General features: G+C 36.7%; 1 non-coding gene across 1 annotated transcript; it reads left to right on the forward strand.

Moving 5' to 3' along the window:
- Positions 1-2,770: 2,770 nt before the first annotated feature.
- LOC111725463 lies at positions 2,771-2,877 on the forward strand. Its single transcript, XR_002773525.1, has one exon. It is a non-coding gene; the product is annotated as a U6 spliceosomal RNA (small nuclear RNA).
- The last annotated feature ends 13,813 nt before the right edge of the window (positions 2,878-16,690 follow it).

Consider the following 16,690-nt stretch of genomic DNA (forward strand, 5'->3'; position numbering starts at 1 on the left):
CGAAAAACGCAGTTCTCTTACAGAACGACTTCTTTTTTTTTTTTTTTCTCACTTTATTGCCCTTGGTAGAGTGCCATGGTGTCACAGCTCACAGCAAACTCCAGCTCTTGGGCTTAGGCGATTCTCTTGCCTCAGCCTCCTGACATAATGCCCAGCTATTTTTTATTGCAGTTTGGCAGGGGCTGGGTTTGAGCCCACCACCCTGAGTATATGGGGCCAGCACCCTACCCCCTGAGCCACAGGCGCCACCCCAGAACTACATCTTAATAGCATAGACTGGACCTCTCATGAAGGATCAGAGATGGACTTAGTACCTTTTTCTTCCCATTTTGATTCTAAATAATTTCATTTTGCTTTGGGATGAAACAGGTTCATGGCTCCCACTATACAGAATTAAAATATAAGTGTTATATTGTCTTCTATATAGATGACATGGTTTGATTTATCACAAATCATAAACAACTTAAAATTCAACTGGTATTTCTGTCTTAGTTCAGGCTGCTATGACAAAGCACCACAGGCCAAGTGGCTTTTAAACAGCAAGAATTTATTCCTCGCAGTTCTGGAGCTTGGAAGTCTGACATCAAGGTGTCTGTGCTGTGGGTTCTGATCAAGACCCTCTCCCAGCTGGTGGACTGCTGACTTCTTGTTGTCTCCCCACATGGTGGGAAGAGAACTGGAAAGCTCTCAGAGGCCTCTTTTATAAGGATCCCAATCCTATTCATGAGGGCTCCATTCCCAATCAACTCCCAGAGGTCCTGCCTCCTGATACCATCACACTGGGGTTAAGATTTCAACATAGAATTTTGGAGGAAGAGGGCACAGGCATTATACTTGCTATTGGACTATATTGTCTGAAAAAATATCTCAGAGATAAACTCTTTTAGTACTTAAATCATTGTTTACAGTGTATATTAAAATATACTTTTAAAGAAATCTAGGGTGGCACCTGTGGCTCAAAGGAGTAGGGCGCTGACCCCATATGCCAGAGGTGGTGGATTCAAGCCTGGCCCTGGCCAAAAACTGCAAAAAAAAAAAAAAAAAAAAAAAAAGAGAGAGAAATCTATCAGATCTGTAGACTTGTCTTATTGGTCAACTTATGTAGTCCTCAATGTTGCTTTTTCGGTCAGGAGAGCAGGTTTATTATTTAGTTACAATTTTAAATTTTGTCAATATTGGTTGAATTTTAAACTATTATGATTATTTACTCTGTAATTCTATCCTTAAGTGATAAAAGACAGTCAATTCTGGTAGAATAATAGTCTATTAAATACATAAAATTAGGATGAAATTAGTTTAATATTATTAAATATTAGTCTCAATTATTGACTAGTTTGTTTTCTTATGAATTTATTTAATAGTTTTTTGTCTTTATAAGTATCGATGATTTTAATTAAATTCTCGAAATTTGAAAAATTTGGTTCAGGATATTTATAATATTTATATTACATTTTCTTTAAAAATATATGTGTGAAAAGAAACAAAGTTTCTGGACTAATATTGGGCCTGGTCAAGGTTTTCACTTTAAATGGTGTTTTTGTTTTCTTCATACACTTTTTTGATTAATTAAAGATTAATTTAACTCTTAAAATAACCATCCCTATGCACATGGAAAGCTTTGCTCTATGTCATTCTATTAGTGGTAAGTAAAATTATAGGAGTTAAAAGATATAAGCCCACTAGTTCTCACTACAAATAGTTCATCACAAGAAATTTTTGACTTTTCCTGACTTCTTAAAAAGTTATCTTCCTGGGTGGTGCCTGTGGCTCAGTGAGTAGGGTGCCAGCCCCACATACCGAGGGTGATGAGTTCAAACCCAGCTCTGGCCTAATTGCAACAAAAAAATAGCTAGGCGTTGTAGTAGGCACCTGTAGTCCCAGCTATTTGGGAGGCGGAGGCAAGAGAATCAGTTGGAGGTTGCTGTGAGCTGTGACTTCACAGCACTCTACGGAGGGTTAATAAGTGAAACTCTGTCTCAAAAAAAAAGTTATCTTCCTATGTATTCTTTCATGATTACTTTCTGGACATGTATTCACTCAATGGCCTGTGGAATTAAAAGAGCCATACTTTTAAATCATTCATTAAAATATAAATTTAATATTTTTTAAGATAAATATTATGATGAAAGAATGGATTTTAGTTAAAAAAATTTCTTTGGGTTCTAAATCAGTAAATTGGGAATGGCATCCTAGTTTTTCAGAGTGAAATGCCAAAAAGTGATAAGTAGTTTGCTAACCACTTTCCAAACACTCCGAACAAGTTTCCATCCACTTAAGGAATCGAGGGACAAAGGAATAACTTGGTTTCCTCTGTGAACTCAGTTTTATCCAAGAGGTACTAGAAACAAAGTATAAAACACAATCCTAGTCCCAGAGGAATTTCTAACTTTGGTGTAAAGTAAAAATTAATACCCACATAAAGATTGTATTTAATCTAGGTCCCCTTTAAGAAAAACAATAAAAACCTAAAAGTTGCAGACAAGAGTGAATGCTTCCACCAAAAAGAAACTTTTGATGAATTATTGAAAGCGTGGCAATTTAGGTGCCTTTCTTCTGAGACATATGTAGACAATTTACTAGAACTGCTTACCTGGAAATGTTTCCTGAGTGCAGCTGGGCTTTCCCTTTCCACCTCAAACATTCCATAAGAGTAATTCCTTATTCTTACAGGGGTCTTCACACACCAGGAGATCTGGGATTTTAGATTCGTTGTTGGTGCATCTACCTTTGCTTATACCTCGCTTAGATAATCACTAAGAATACTTCAGAAGTGCTCACATGGGCAGCATATATGCTAAAATTGGAATGATATGGAGCAGATTAGCATGGCCCCTGCCCAAGGATGACATGCAAATTCATGAAGCATTCCATATATTTTTTTAAAGACACTTGTACCAGAATGTTTATTGCAGCTCAGTTTATAATTGCCAAGTCATGGAAGCAGCCCAAATGCCCATCAACCCATGAACGGATTAACAAACTGGTATATGCATACCATGGAGTACTATTCAGCTGTAAGCAAAGAGGAGACTTTACATCTTTTATGTTTACCTGGATGGAGTTGAAATACATTCTTCTTAATAAATTATTTCAAGAATGGAAAAAAAATCCAATGTACTCAATACTAGTATGAAACCAATATACAAACAACTACACACTCACACAAATGATAAAACACAAATATAGTTTAGCAAGGAGAAGGGGAGAAGAGAGAGAGCATGGGGGAGGAAGGAAGGCATTTGGTGGGAGGAGGGAAGGCAATTGATGGGATCTCACCTAATATGAACAATGTGAGGGTGTTCAGAACGCCCCCTGGGTGAAGGGCTCAACTACAACTCGAACTTTACCTTAGAATTGAAAACAAGGTAACCTAAAAATTTGTACCCTCGTATTAACCTAAAATAAAAAAAAAAAATACTTAAAAAAACCAGCAGTACCAAGAAATGTGTTAAATGTTTATAAAACATCCTATATGAAATTTTGAATTCATCTGTTTTAAACTTGACAGTGAGGTTTGTAATTGTCTTAATCTGGTTGATACTGCTATAACAAAAGACCATAGACTGGGTAATTTATAAACAGTAGAAATTTATTTCTCATGGCTGTGGGGGATGGGAAGTCCAAGGTCAGGGTGCTTGCAGAGTTGGTGTCTGGTGAGTGCTGCTCTCTGCTTTTAGAATGGTGCCTTGCTGCTGTAGCCTCTGGAGGGGAAGAACACTGCGTACTCAAATGGTAGAAGAGAAGGAAAGGTGAAAGAACTCTCCCTTCCACCTGAGTCCTTCTATAAATGTACTAATCCCATTGATGAGGGCAGAGTCCCTTAACCACCTCTCAAAGAGAGGTTAATCTCCCTTTTACCACTATTACACTGAGGATTATGTTTCAGCATGAATTTTGAAGGGATTGTTATTGTTCAAACCATGGCAATAATGGAGAAGAGGCTAGACAATTGTTCTTCTTTTCAATATACATCACTTAAATTTCTAGCACAGTGAGGTGATTCAGAGCAAAAGTAGGATCATGTGATTTCTGGAGCCAAAAATTAACATCCCTCCTACCCCCCCCACCTTTTTTTAAATGAGGATCCCATTGGGCCTCTACAAATGTAACAGAAGAGATGGAATCAGATTCTACTTTTATCTTATTTCCTGTAAACCCTACATGGAAATTCCTACATTTGCTCATTCATTAGGTATTCATTGAACACTTCTTATATGGTACACACTCTTCCATCTGCTGTGACTGAGTAATGCAGAAAACAGATAAAGCCACTGCCCTTGCAAAGATGCAATTAAATATTCTATGTGTCATATGGTATGTGCCAAAAAGAAAAATAGGACAAAGGATAATGGGCTAGGGGAATGAGGAGAGCCTCTTTTTTTGAGATGACAATAAAATGAAAACACAAGCAGGAGATAATTTGGTAGGAGAACATTCCACCTAAAGGGATCAGAAAACACAAAGGCCCCGAGTCTGGGGCACACGTGATGTGTTGAAGTACTACAAGATGGTCATCGTGGTTGGAATTGAGAGGGAGAAGGGAAATAGTTAGGAATGAGATTATGTAAGGCCTCATAAATCACGATGAGGAATTGGGTGGGGTAACATAATTTGAGTTGTGCTTCAAAAGGGCCACTCTGACTGCTGTGCTGAAAGAAGTGCAGGAGTGAGTGTAGGGAAAACAGCCCTGATGTTTAGCATAAAACTCACTTCCTGCTTGAGAGACCTGGAGAATCACAAGAATGACATGTGAGTTGTGTATGTGCAGGAGATCAGAAAATTGGCCTCCAGGAGAGAATGTATATGGTGAAGTGTGGAAATACCAAGCCTAATAGTTCTGCTAAAGATTCTCTAGATTCCAAAAGTCTCTTGATGCTGGAGGCAGAGGTTGTTCTCAAGATCGGAAGTTTTGCAAAAACAAAAGTGGAGACATTCTATCTGACCTTCTCCATGTCCTCCCTAATCAGTGCTAATGTCTGATGAGCAGCTTTTGTCTACTTCCTATTTTATGATAATAAATACAGACTTGAGATTTACTTGGGAGGGGTCCACTCAGAGTTCCTCAGTCTCTGCCACTTGTGTTAAGCATTCCTTGTGTCAAAACCCTCTCATCTGCTGACCCCAAACCCCTCCAAGTGACGAGCAGGGAGGCCACTGAGGAGGCAAGTACAGAGGTCATTGCAAGAGCCAGGTGAGAGGCAGTGGGCCTTGGACTATATTTTAGTGACAAAGATATTAAGAATTGGTTTGACTTTGTGTTTTGTAACATGGTGTCTAGAATTCTAACCCCAAGGGGGACTGACTGTCAAATTTTCAAGGAGGCTTATCAAGGAACCCTATTATCTGCTACACTAGTACTTATCCATGTTCAGGACCAGCTCCATCACACACTCCTGTGGCTTTTGTTTAAAACAAAGATCCCAGGGCCTTATACCAGATTTTTGTAGTATCTCTGGCAAAGGAGGCCTAGGAATAGGAGATTTTAACAAACTCCTTATGTGATCCTTAAAGCAGGATGAAGTTTGAATCCTTACAGAAGATAGTATTGAACCTCTGCATAGTTTTACATCTTGTTAGACATTCCAAGGCCACACTTAAAATCCCAATAGGCCAGAACTGAGAATATGTTGTGAACTTGATAGTGAGAACTATAAAAGCTTAGTTTTTGCCAGAACTCTCAGTATGGGGTATCTCCAACAAGCTGTCACATTTCAGCCTTTACAGGGGTTTCATGTCATTTTTACATTGATTTTCATATACTGAACCTTCTGGGTAAACTTGATTGTAATCTTAGATTAGAGACTATAAATACTAACAAATAAACCTAGACTATTTTAAAGCTTACGTGAATATGAGCTAAAAGTGTTAATTTGTATGTTTAAGAGAAGGAAAAAGGGATTTGGCAATGCTTTATAAGGCTGTTTTGCTTTTTTTATATACTAATAAGTGACACACTTTCTCTTTATAACCTATTAGTGAAATAAAATAGATTTCCTTGGGTTCCAAAGAAAGAAAATAATGTTTTGGGATTAGGCAGTGAGAAATGAGGCACAAAACCATAGCTGATGTTTTTTATTTTTGTTTTTTGTCTTGCTTCCTTTACTCCTCCGATCTTTACTGCTTCCTTCTGAATCATCTTTATAGATAAGAATAAATTCTAGTCTCTAACTATTTACTCTAAAATCCTTTGCCATTGTACACACTTGCATTGTAGTAAAACTGTGAATATCATTTTTACTCTGATTTTCTAATACTACATATACAGCACATATATTATGTCAGTCCTTGAAATTACAATTCTTAATGGCATTACAGTAAACAATGTAATACTATGCTATACTTCATATAACTATTTACTCCTTGCCATTTGTATTTGAGTTTTTCCAGCTTTTCACCATATAATAATGAAATATGACATAGCTCTAAGCATCTTTATATAAATTACTTCATTTTGAGGGGGCTATTTTCTTAGGAAATATTCCAAAATGTATGATTATTGAACTAACATGTAATAAAATATTTTTTAAATATTGTAACTCACTGCCAGATTATTTTTTAGAAAGCGTGAACTGATATTCTGTGCCATGGATGATATATCCTCTTTATTCATGCAATGTAAAATTTAAGCACTTTCTAAAGAAGCTCAACAAACTTCAAGACAGAACAGAGAAGTATTTCAGAGGGTTATCAGAGAAATTTGACAAATATAATGAAATAATAAAGAAAAAAACCAAGCCGAAATTCTGGAAGTTAAGAATTTAATGGACAAAATGAAAAAATGCATTACAGTATCTCAGCAGCAGAATTGACCAAGGAGAAAAGAAAATTAATGAGCTTGAAGACAGGATATTTGAAAATACAGAGTTAGAAAAGAGAAAAGGAAAAAAAATAAAGAATGAAGCATGACTACAAGATCTACAAAATAACCTCAAAAGAGCAAATCTAAGAGTTATTAGCCTTAAAGAAAAGGTAGAAAGAGAGATTAGGGTAGAAAGTTTATTCCGAGAAATAATAACAGAAAAAATTCCAAACCTAGAGAAAGATATATCAATATTCAGGCATGAGAAGATTATAGAACACCAAACAGATGTAACCCAAACAAAGTTACATCAAGGCATTTAATAATCAAGCTCCCAGAGGTCATGGATACAGAAAACATTCTCAGGGAAGTAGGAGAAAAGAAAACAATGATATATAAAGGAGCTCCAGTAGGTCTAGCCCCAGACTTTTGAGTGGAAACCTTACAGGCTAGGAAAGAGTGACTTGACATATTCAAAGTGCTAAAGGAAAAGAAAACACCAAAATTGAAAAGCTTTAACTCTAGGATATTACATTCTGCAAAAACATCCTTTAATCATGAAAGGAAATACAGAGTTCCCAAGACAAAAAAAAGCTGAGGGATTTCATCAACACCAAACATGTTCCACAAGAAATGGGGCTCTTCAATCTGCAAGGAATGGACATTAATGAATAATGGGAAATCATCTAAGTGCACACATACAGAAACTCTGTAATCACTTTTTTTTTAATTGTTGGGGATTCATAGAAGGTACAAGAAACCAGGTTATACTGATTGTATTTGTATCTTGCCCCTATAGGTGTGTCACACACCGAGACCCCCACTTCTCTACCCCCTTCCCACTCTCTGCTCTTCCTTTCCCCACCCCATCCCTTTCTCTCTCTCTCTGCTCTCCCCTGCCCTCACCCTGCACTGTGTGTTAGGTCATTAATTGTCCTCATATCAAAACTGAGTACATAGGATTCATGCTTCTCCATTCTGTGATGCTTTACTTTTTTCAGAAGTTATGATTTTTATTTATTTATTTATTTTTTTGCAGTTTTTTGCTGGGGCTGGGTTTGAACCCTCTACCTCCAGCATATGGGGCGGGTGCCCTACTCCTTTGAGCCGCAGATGCTGTCCCAGAAATTATGATCTTAAATCTAGAGAAACATAAAGACTTCACTCCAAAACTATTAGAATTGATAAATAATTCAGTAAAGTTGCAGGATACCAAATCAATATACAATAATTGGTATCATTTCTATATGCCAGCAATCTGTAAAACAAACCAAGAAAAGCAATCCAATTTACAGTAGCTACAAAAAAATAAAGTATCTAGGCATAAAGAAATGAAAGAATACATAATGAAAACCATAACATATTGATGAAAGAAGTTGAAGAAGACACAAAAAAATGAAAGCTATTTCCATGCTCATGAATTAGAGGAATGAATATTGTTAAAATGATTATATTAACCATAGAAATATACAGATTCAATGCAATCTCCATCAAATTACCAATGACTTTCTTTTCAAGAAATAGAAAAACAATCCTAAAATTTATATAAAACCACAAATAATCCAGAATATTGATAGACATGCTGAGTAGAAAGAACAAAGCTGGAGTAATCACATTACCTGACTTTAAATTATGCTACAGAACTGTAGTAACTCAAACAGCATGATATTAGCATAAAAACAGATACATAGAACAATGGAACAGAATAGAAAATCCATAAATGAGTTGACACATCAATATTGAACTTACCTTTGACAATGGTGCCAAGAACATGCAGTGGGGAAAGAACAATTTCTTTAATAAATGGTACTGAGAAAACTGAATATCCACATGCAGAAGAATAAAACTAGACTCCTGCTATTATAAAGAAAAAAAAAAAGACTATCTTTTGCCTCATGCAAAAATCTAAACAAAATGGATTAAAGACTTAAATCCAAGACTTGAAGCTCTGAAAGTACTAAAAGAAAACATTGAGGAAATGCTTCAGAACATTGGTGTGGGCAAAGACTTCTTGGGTAGTACTCACAAAGCACAAGAAACCAAAGCAAAATTAGACAAATGGGATCACATCAAGCTAAAAAGCTTTTGCACAGCAAAGAAAAATATAAACAAAGAGAAGAGACAATCCACAGAATGGAAGAAAATATTTTCAAACTACCCATCTGACAAGGGATTAATAACCAGAATATATAAAGATCTCCAACAAATTCATAGGAAAAAAATCAAATAATCTGATTAAAAATGGGCAAGGAATCTGAATAGACGTTTGTCAAAAGAAGACACACAAATGTCCAAGCGGCATAAGAAAAAATGCTCAACATCATTAGTCATCAGAGAAATGCAGTTGAAAACTACAACAAAATATCATTTCACCCCAGTTAAAATGGCTTTTATCAAAAAGATAATAATGAAAGCTGGCAAGGATGTGTGGCAAGGGGAAATCTCATACACTATTGGTGGGAATGTAAATTAGTGCAACCACTATGGAGAACAGTATGAAGGTTCTTCAAAGAACAGAACTATCATATGACCCAGCAAGCCTACGGCAGGGTATAAAGCCAAAGGAGGGGAATTCAGTATATCAAAAAGACATCTGCACTCCCACATTTATTGCAGCACCGTTTACAACAGCCAAGATGTAGAATCAACTTAAGTGTCATCTACAGTTGAATGAATAAAGAAATGTGGTAAATATATACAATAGAGGATTATATACCCACAAAAAATTAAAATCCTGTCATTTGCAACAACATCGTTGGAATTGTAGTACATTCTTTTCAGTGAAATAAATTGATCACAGAAAGACAAATCTTGCATGTTCTCATTCAGATGTGGGAGCTATATATTAAAAAGAGTTGATCTCATGGAGACTGAGAGCAGAAGGATGGTTACCAGAGGCTGGAAAGAATAAAGCAGGGATAGTTAAGGGGTACAAAAATATAGTTAGATAGATAGAATGAAAAATATTTAATAGCACTACACAGCAACTATAATAAATTATAAGTTAGGGTATACTTTAAGTTAACTAAAAGAATGGAATTGGAATGCTCTTACCATGAAGAAATGTTAAATGCCTCAAGTAATGAGTACCCTGATTACCCTGATTTGATTAATTCACATTATATGCCTATATCAAAATACCACATGTGCCCTGTAAAAATGTATAACTATTACTTACTCATAATAATTAAAATAAAAAAGTACATGAAATTTTTAAACACTTTAATTTTGTTTCTAGTTTAATAGCTATTACTTTAATCTTTTCATCATCTTTTCTGTGGTTAAAATAGGATACTTGTAAAATTGGGACATGAATTTAGGGCAGAATAAGAGAGACAGCTTTTCTACAAATGCCTCTCTCATCCATCAGTGTTCTTTTCCAGTTTTTTGGCCCATTTTCCAAGTCATATTTTAGGTAGATGAAAGCTCCAAATATTCCACAAGATTGTTGCTTCTTGGAGAAGTTCTGCTGCTGGGCAGAAGAGGGCACTGTTTATTTGTACTGAGGCAGAAAAAGCCTTGACCTGTTTAGAGAGAGCTATCACTGCCAAAGATAACCCTTCACACTTGTGGTCTTGTGACCACTGTGGTGACAGCCCCAGCTCCATCCTGGAGCTGAGGTTAATAATAGCAAACATTCAATTTGCTATTATTTACAAAGTTTCAGCTGCCACTGGCATCATTTACACTCCTGCAGCAAGGACATGGCACCCAAGCAGCTGCCTGCCACAGAAGGAATGCTGCTTTGCTTGAGGGGATACCAGTAGGCCAGGATACCTGCAAGGATCCCAGAAACCAGAAGATTGATTAGGGTTTGTTTGATGTGGAGTGAAGGTCAGGAATTTAGAAAGGCCAGGCTGGAACAGCTAACAGAATGGAGTGTAAGGACATTTTTATTAAAATTGAGAAGTATAATTCAAGATTTTTTAGGTCAGTCATGTTTTGTATTTTCTGAGGATCTCTCTCTCTCTCTCTTTTTTTGGTTCACTTTTTTCAGTTAAAAAAATAAAAAAGAAATGTAAAAATACATTATTGTTTTAAAAGATTTATTCATGTCATAGAGACCTGAACAATCTGTAAAATCTCCCTTTAGCTTCTTAGTTCCAATCACACTCCCTTTCTCAAAATCTACCACTGTTAATAACTGATGACCTCTTTCTGGCATTTATATACATAAGTTCATATACCCATATAAGGGGACTTCAAGAAGTTTAGGGAAAAATAGAATTAAAAGATACAAATAAAGAATATAAACTTTATTTCTCAAGATAATCTCCATTAAGTTTAAGACACTTTTGTTAAGCAGCGATGCCAGCCATTTAATCCGTCCTTAAAGAACTGAGGGTCCTTGGAATTTAACCCTCTATGTAGTCTTTTATATTATTAACTGAAGAAAAGTGGGTGTTTTTAAAAAAAAATTTAAAGATTAGGAAACAAAAAGAATTCAGAAGGAGCCATATCAGGATTGTAAGGTGGCATTAAAACTCTCACAAAATTGCCTTTGATGAGAGGAATGAGCAGGAGCATTGTTGTTGTGGAGAAGAACTGTCTGGAGGACATTTTCTGAGCATTTTTCTTCTAACACTTTGGCTAACTTTTTAAGAACATGCTTATGATAACTAGATGTTATTGTTCATTATTGTTCTTTGGCCATCCAGAAAGTCAACAAGCTAAATGCCTTGAGCATCCAGCAAGACTGTTGTCATGATTTTTACTCTTGACTGGTCCACTTTTTTTTTTTTTTATTGAATGGTAACTATGTACATTAATGCACTTCTGGGGTACAGTGTGGGGTTTTCACACACAATCCAAAATACTTCCATCAAACTGGTCAACACAGCTTTCATGTCATTTTCTCAGTTATTGTTTTAAAATGTTCACATTCTACTCTTAGAAAGATTCACTTGTACCCCTGTAAGATAAACCTCAGAAGTGATCCCTCCAATCTCCCTCCCTCCACCCATTCCCCCCTTGACTGGTCCACTTTTGTTTTGACTCAACCTTGCTCATCACTTGGTAGCCATTGTTTTGATTGTGCTTTGTCTTCAGGATACAATTGGGAAAGCCATGTTTCATCTCCTGTTACAGTTCTTCAAAGAAATGATTAAGGGTCTTGATCTCACTTGTTTAAAATTTTCACTGAAAGCTCTGCTCTTGTCTGCACTTGATCTGGGCACAGCAGTTTTGGCAGAAAATTCACTCAACTTATAACTTTTTAAGTCAGAATTGTGTAAACAGAACTATGAGATGTCTATGGTGTTGGCTATTGTTTCTGCTGTTAATGTTGGTCCTCTTCCATTAGATCATGACCCAGGTTAATTTTTTCCTCACAAACTGATGTGGTTTATCTGCCACTATAGGCTTCATCTCCAACATCATCTTATCCCTTCTTAAAATGAGTTATCCATTTGTAAACTGGTGACTTCTTTGTGGGAATTGTCTCTATAAACTCTTTGTAAAGATTTGATGATTTCACCATTCTTTCACCCAACCATCATAAAAGATTTGATGTTTAGTGTTCCTGCTTCAGGTTTAGCAGAATTTATGTTGCTCTGATTAGGGCTCTTTCAAACTGAAACCTTATCCTTCTTAGTGTCTTAAATTAGATCCCATTCAGACATATTGTAACAAGTTAGAATGAGTTTATTTAGGTGTAAAACAAATTTAAAATTTATGTATATTTTAAATAATATGTATTTTCCACGAACTTTTACAAAATAAATTCACAAATTATTATTTTTTCCAAGAGTGGGATCTTACCATACATTTTATGAAAAGATCATAAAACTATTTCTTTTTCATTTAACTATAAGTCTCATAATAGTTTCCTTGGGTTTAAATTGATCTTATTTTGCATAACTATTAGGTAGTTAGTTGGGAACAGCTCTCCTAGGGAAGGAAGACAAGGGTGGAGCTCTTAGCCTACCATCTTGGTGTTACCCATCTTAATTTTTCCCTAGTTATTACTCAGACTTGGGGAGAAGGAAATACCCTACCCATCTACTAATCAGAACTTAACTTGTCAATTGCAAAAGGATGTAGGGGACTCTCTAGCCTAACAAAAAGTATAATAGAGTCCTAAAGGTGACCCAGAATAACTGTAAGACTGATTATGTGACCTACATTCCTCCATGGGCTCTCCGGAGGCTCATGGGAGGTCCATATGTACAGCAAGACTCTGCTTCCAAGGTGATCTCTGGATCACAAGCTAGGCTCAACCCAACCAAAAGAGAACTCCCAGCCATATTCAAGGCCTCTTTGCCTACTTGCCTTAGCAATGAAGACCTATTTATTGTCTATGGCAAATGTATTCTGCTTTGTATACTTTCTTACTCTGTAAACCTTTTTCTTCTTCTGTAAAACTTGTTTTTTTTTTTTTCAATAAACTTTGTTTCAAACTTGCCTTATTTTGAGATTACTGTCATTTTTTGACCAAGAGTACTCAAAGAACTGAGAACCCAGGCAGCTGCCTGAAACCCTGACATTTTGGGAGGTGGGTGGCTGCCTTGAAACCCAACATAATTATCTGTAATATGCATTACTATGAGTTAATTAACCATTATACAAATGACACACATTTAGATATTCAAGTTTCAGTATTACTATAATGCAAAGTGAATGTCCTTGTGTGCATAACTCTGTGCATAGACTTAAGTGTTTCTGTAGGATGAATTGCAAGGTCAAATTTTATGAGCACCTAAAAATATAACAGATATGGTGAAATTGCCCTTCAAAAAAGATGAGGGCAACTTTTTAAGGCTATTGATACCTATAGCCTTGATAATGTTTGGAAGTACTAAACAGAAGAAAATCTAGAAAGAATCATGTAGGCTAAAACCTTGAATGGATTGATTCTGTTTTCACAATTGCCTTTTGCTTCACTCCAATTAGATCTTACAAACTCTCTTCTGAATGAGATTCTTGGGGTTAGTATGAGGACCTTGTAAGCTGTGACAAGACTCTGTTGTATTTTTCTCAGGTTTAGGCAGAATTAAAATAAATAAAAGCACAAAGCATGTTTTTGGCCTGTGCAAGAGATGGGGGAAATGCCCTACCCACTAAGATGGGCATGGGGGCAGCTGTTACTTGTGGTACTTCATAACTAATTCAGCCACTATTTCTGCTTTTTCCTCCTACCATTCTCACTATTTTTTGAGGCATAGATTTGATCATGTTATTCCTCTGCTAAAACTCTCCATTTGGTACTTCCTACAATTGATGTGAAAAGCAAAGTCCTCACTTTTGCTTCCTAGGCCCTTCTTTCCCTGAAACTTTGTCTTTTGCCTTTTTGCTTCTCCTGCTTCACTTTCTGATCCCCATCACTCCACTGGCTTATTTTGGTCCCAGCACACCAATTTGAAAAAATAAGGAGGATTTCAAGTAGTTGTCCTGTAGGGCTCTGAAATGTGCTTCCCTACTGTGTGAGGCCTGATAAAGCTGACAGCCAGACTTCACAGGGTGTGACTGGGGCTGGGAATTGGAAAGAACAATTAAAAGGCTAAGTGCTCGTGAGGTAGAGCCTGGAAAGTATACTGCGAGGATTGTGCCAGTATTTCCCTGGACCAGATGTGGGCCAAGGGAGACATTTCATTTTGAGACCAGCAGAGGCAAGGAGACCCCAGACCAAAGAGGCTGGCTTGGACTGCAGGATACAACCAAGGAAACTATAGGCAAGTAGCATCCTAACAAGGAAATCTCTGAAGATGCCCTGAGTGAGGCTTGTTTAGGAAAGAGAAAGCTCACATTTGCCACTCAGCAGGGACTTTGGCTTTAACCTTCTGCTAGGAGCAGAGAGTCCAAAGAAACCACATATCCAAGTAAAAACTGTGCTAACCCTTTCTCTCTCCTTACCCACACCTCCTCTCATCTCCTACATGTGAGCAGAGTAGAGAGCTTTAGGTTTGGATTCACTAAAGACCCCATCCATCTCCCCAACCATGTGAGCTGGGGTGGAGATTAAATGCAAAGATTAAATTTGTAGTTTGTCCATAAAGAAGGTCAAGGATTATGAAGGCCCTAGAATTAACACAAAAAACAAAAATGTTGCCAGTCTAGTGAAAAGTCTCTTGAATATGACCTTGGAACTTGATTTTTGTCTGTCTTTCACCATATGGTTGCACGTTGAAATCATAAAAGATTAAAAAATGCTTGATGCCTAGACCCTCAACTTTAAATATTCTGATATATTTGTTCTGGAACACTGGGTCTTAGGATTTTTGAAAGCTCCCCAGGTGACATACTTTACAGCCCAGATAGAGAATCATGTTTTAAACAGGATTGAATGGGAGTACCCTGCATCTGAAGGAAGGTTTTGGCAAGTCCTTCAGATGATACAACCCTCTCCTCACTTTTGTGTGTCAATTCAGTAATTTAATAGTGCAGTCATTTGGAGATGTTATGCCTCTGAATTTCTCTGTTAATTCCAGGGCCTTCATAGTCCTTGACCTTTATGGATAAACTACAAATTTAAAGGTAAATTTTAACTTTAAAAATATTTAGGTCATCTGTTGCCTAATATTATAAATGATAAAAACAAAAATATGGGGCTCAGGGCCGATCTACAGACAAGAATCAAAACTAAGTCCTACAGGGAGCTGTGAGAATCTACTTACATACCAAACTGGTAGTGCTGAAAAATGCATGAGGCTTTACAAATATAAGGCAATGAGTTCTCAATTAAGCTTATGATGAGAGACACTCAAATTTATAAATATGTATCAAATTGATAATGATTTTAATAGCACTGAGTGTATTAGCTAGGATTCTCCAGAGAAATAGAACCAGATATCTGTTTCTGTATCTGCACTTATTATAGAAACTGGCTCATGGGATTGCAGAGGCCAAGAAGTCCCATAATCATCATCTGGTGTTTATGAGCTGCAGGACTAAGAAAACTGGCAGCATAATTCAGTCTCAGTTCTAAGACCTGAGAACCATGAGCACCAAAGTCTGAGGACAAGAGAAAAGAGATGCCCCAGCACAAACAGAGAGAGCAAATTTTTCCTTCCTTTTTCTTGTTCTATTCAAGTCCTCAATGGTTTGAATAATGCCTGCCATGTTGTTGGGGCAATCTTTGCTCAGTCTACTGATTCAAATGCTAATCTCTTCTGGAATCACTCCCACACATAAACTCATAAATAATGTTTTGCCAGCTATCTGATCGTCCTTAAGCTTAGTCAAGGTGCCACATGAAACTAATCATCATACTGGGTTTCAATAGCATCACAGAAAGTTTTGATTGGGCTTACTCATCTTGCTTCCTTACCAGGAAAAACTATCTTGAAAAAATGGTGGTTTGGCATAAATAGCAAGAACTTCACTTGTGATTTTTTTTCTTCTCCATATAAACTTTCTCCCTGATGATATTTATTGATTTCCAAAAGCCAAGTGTTTTGACCGACTACATCAGATTCACTTTGGGAGCCTGTTAAAAATATTGATTCCCTCGCCAAAGCCCAGACATCTGGAACCAGCATTTCTTGTGGTTAAGCCTGAGCAACAGTATTTTAATAAGTGTTCCCAGGTCCAAGTGGATCCAATGCCTAGCCACACCAGGACCCCACTGGCAAATGCCAGCCAATGATGAGAACTTAGATTAAATATAAAACCTGAAGTGAAGAAAATAAATTAGTTTTTAATTAAGAAACAAACCACTAGCTGTTAAAAGGTTGTATTAGTGATCATGAACTATACTTTTGCAGTGAAAGCTGCCCACGGTGTCATCTGAAAGGCTCTTTAATGAATATTTTAAGTCATTCTAGGTGCCGTTAGGAGAGTTTCCTGTATTTTCAGTGGACTGGTTGTGGAGGTCACCTGATGAATTTTCACAGAAGTTTTCTCCATCTGGTTGTGTGTTGAAATGATTAGTTATGAAAATAGGAAAAAGAAAGA

This window comes from Otolemur garnettii, unplaced genomic scaffold (assembly GCF_000181295.1).
Source record: "Otolemur garnettii isolate 467f Iridium unplaced genomic scaffold, OtoGar3 scaffold00041, whole genome shotgun sequence".
Classification (NCBI taxonomy): Eukaryota; Metazoa; Chordata; class Mammalia; order Primates; family Galagidae; genus Otolemur; species Otolemur garnettii.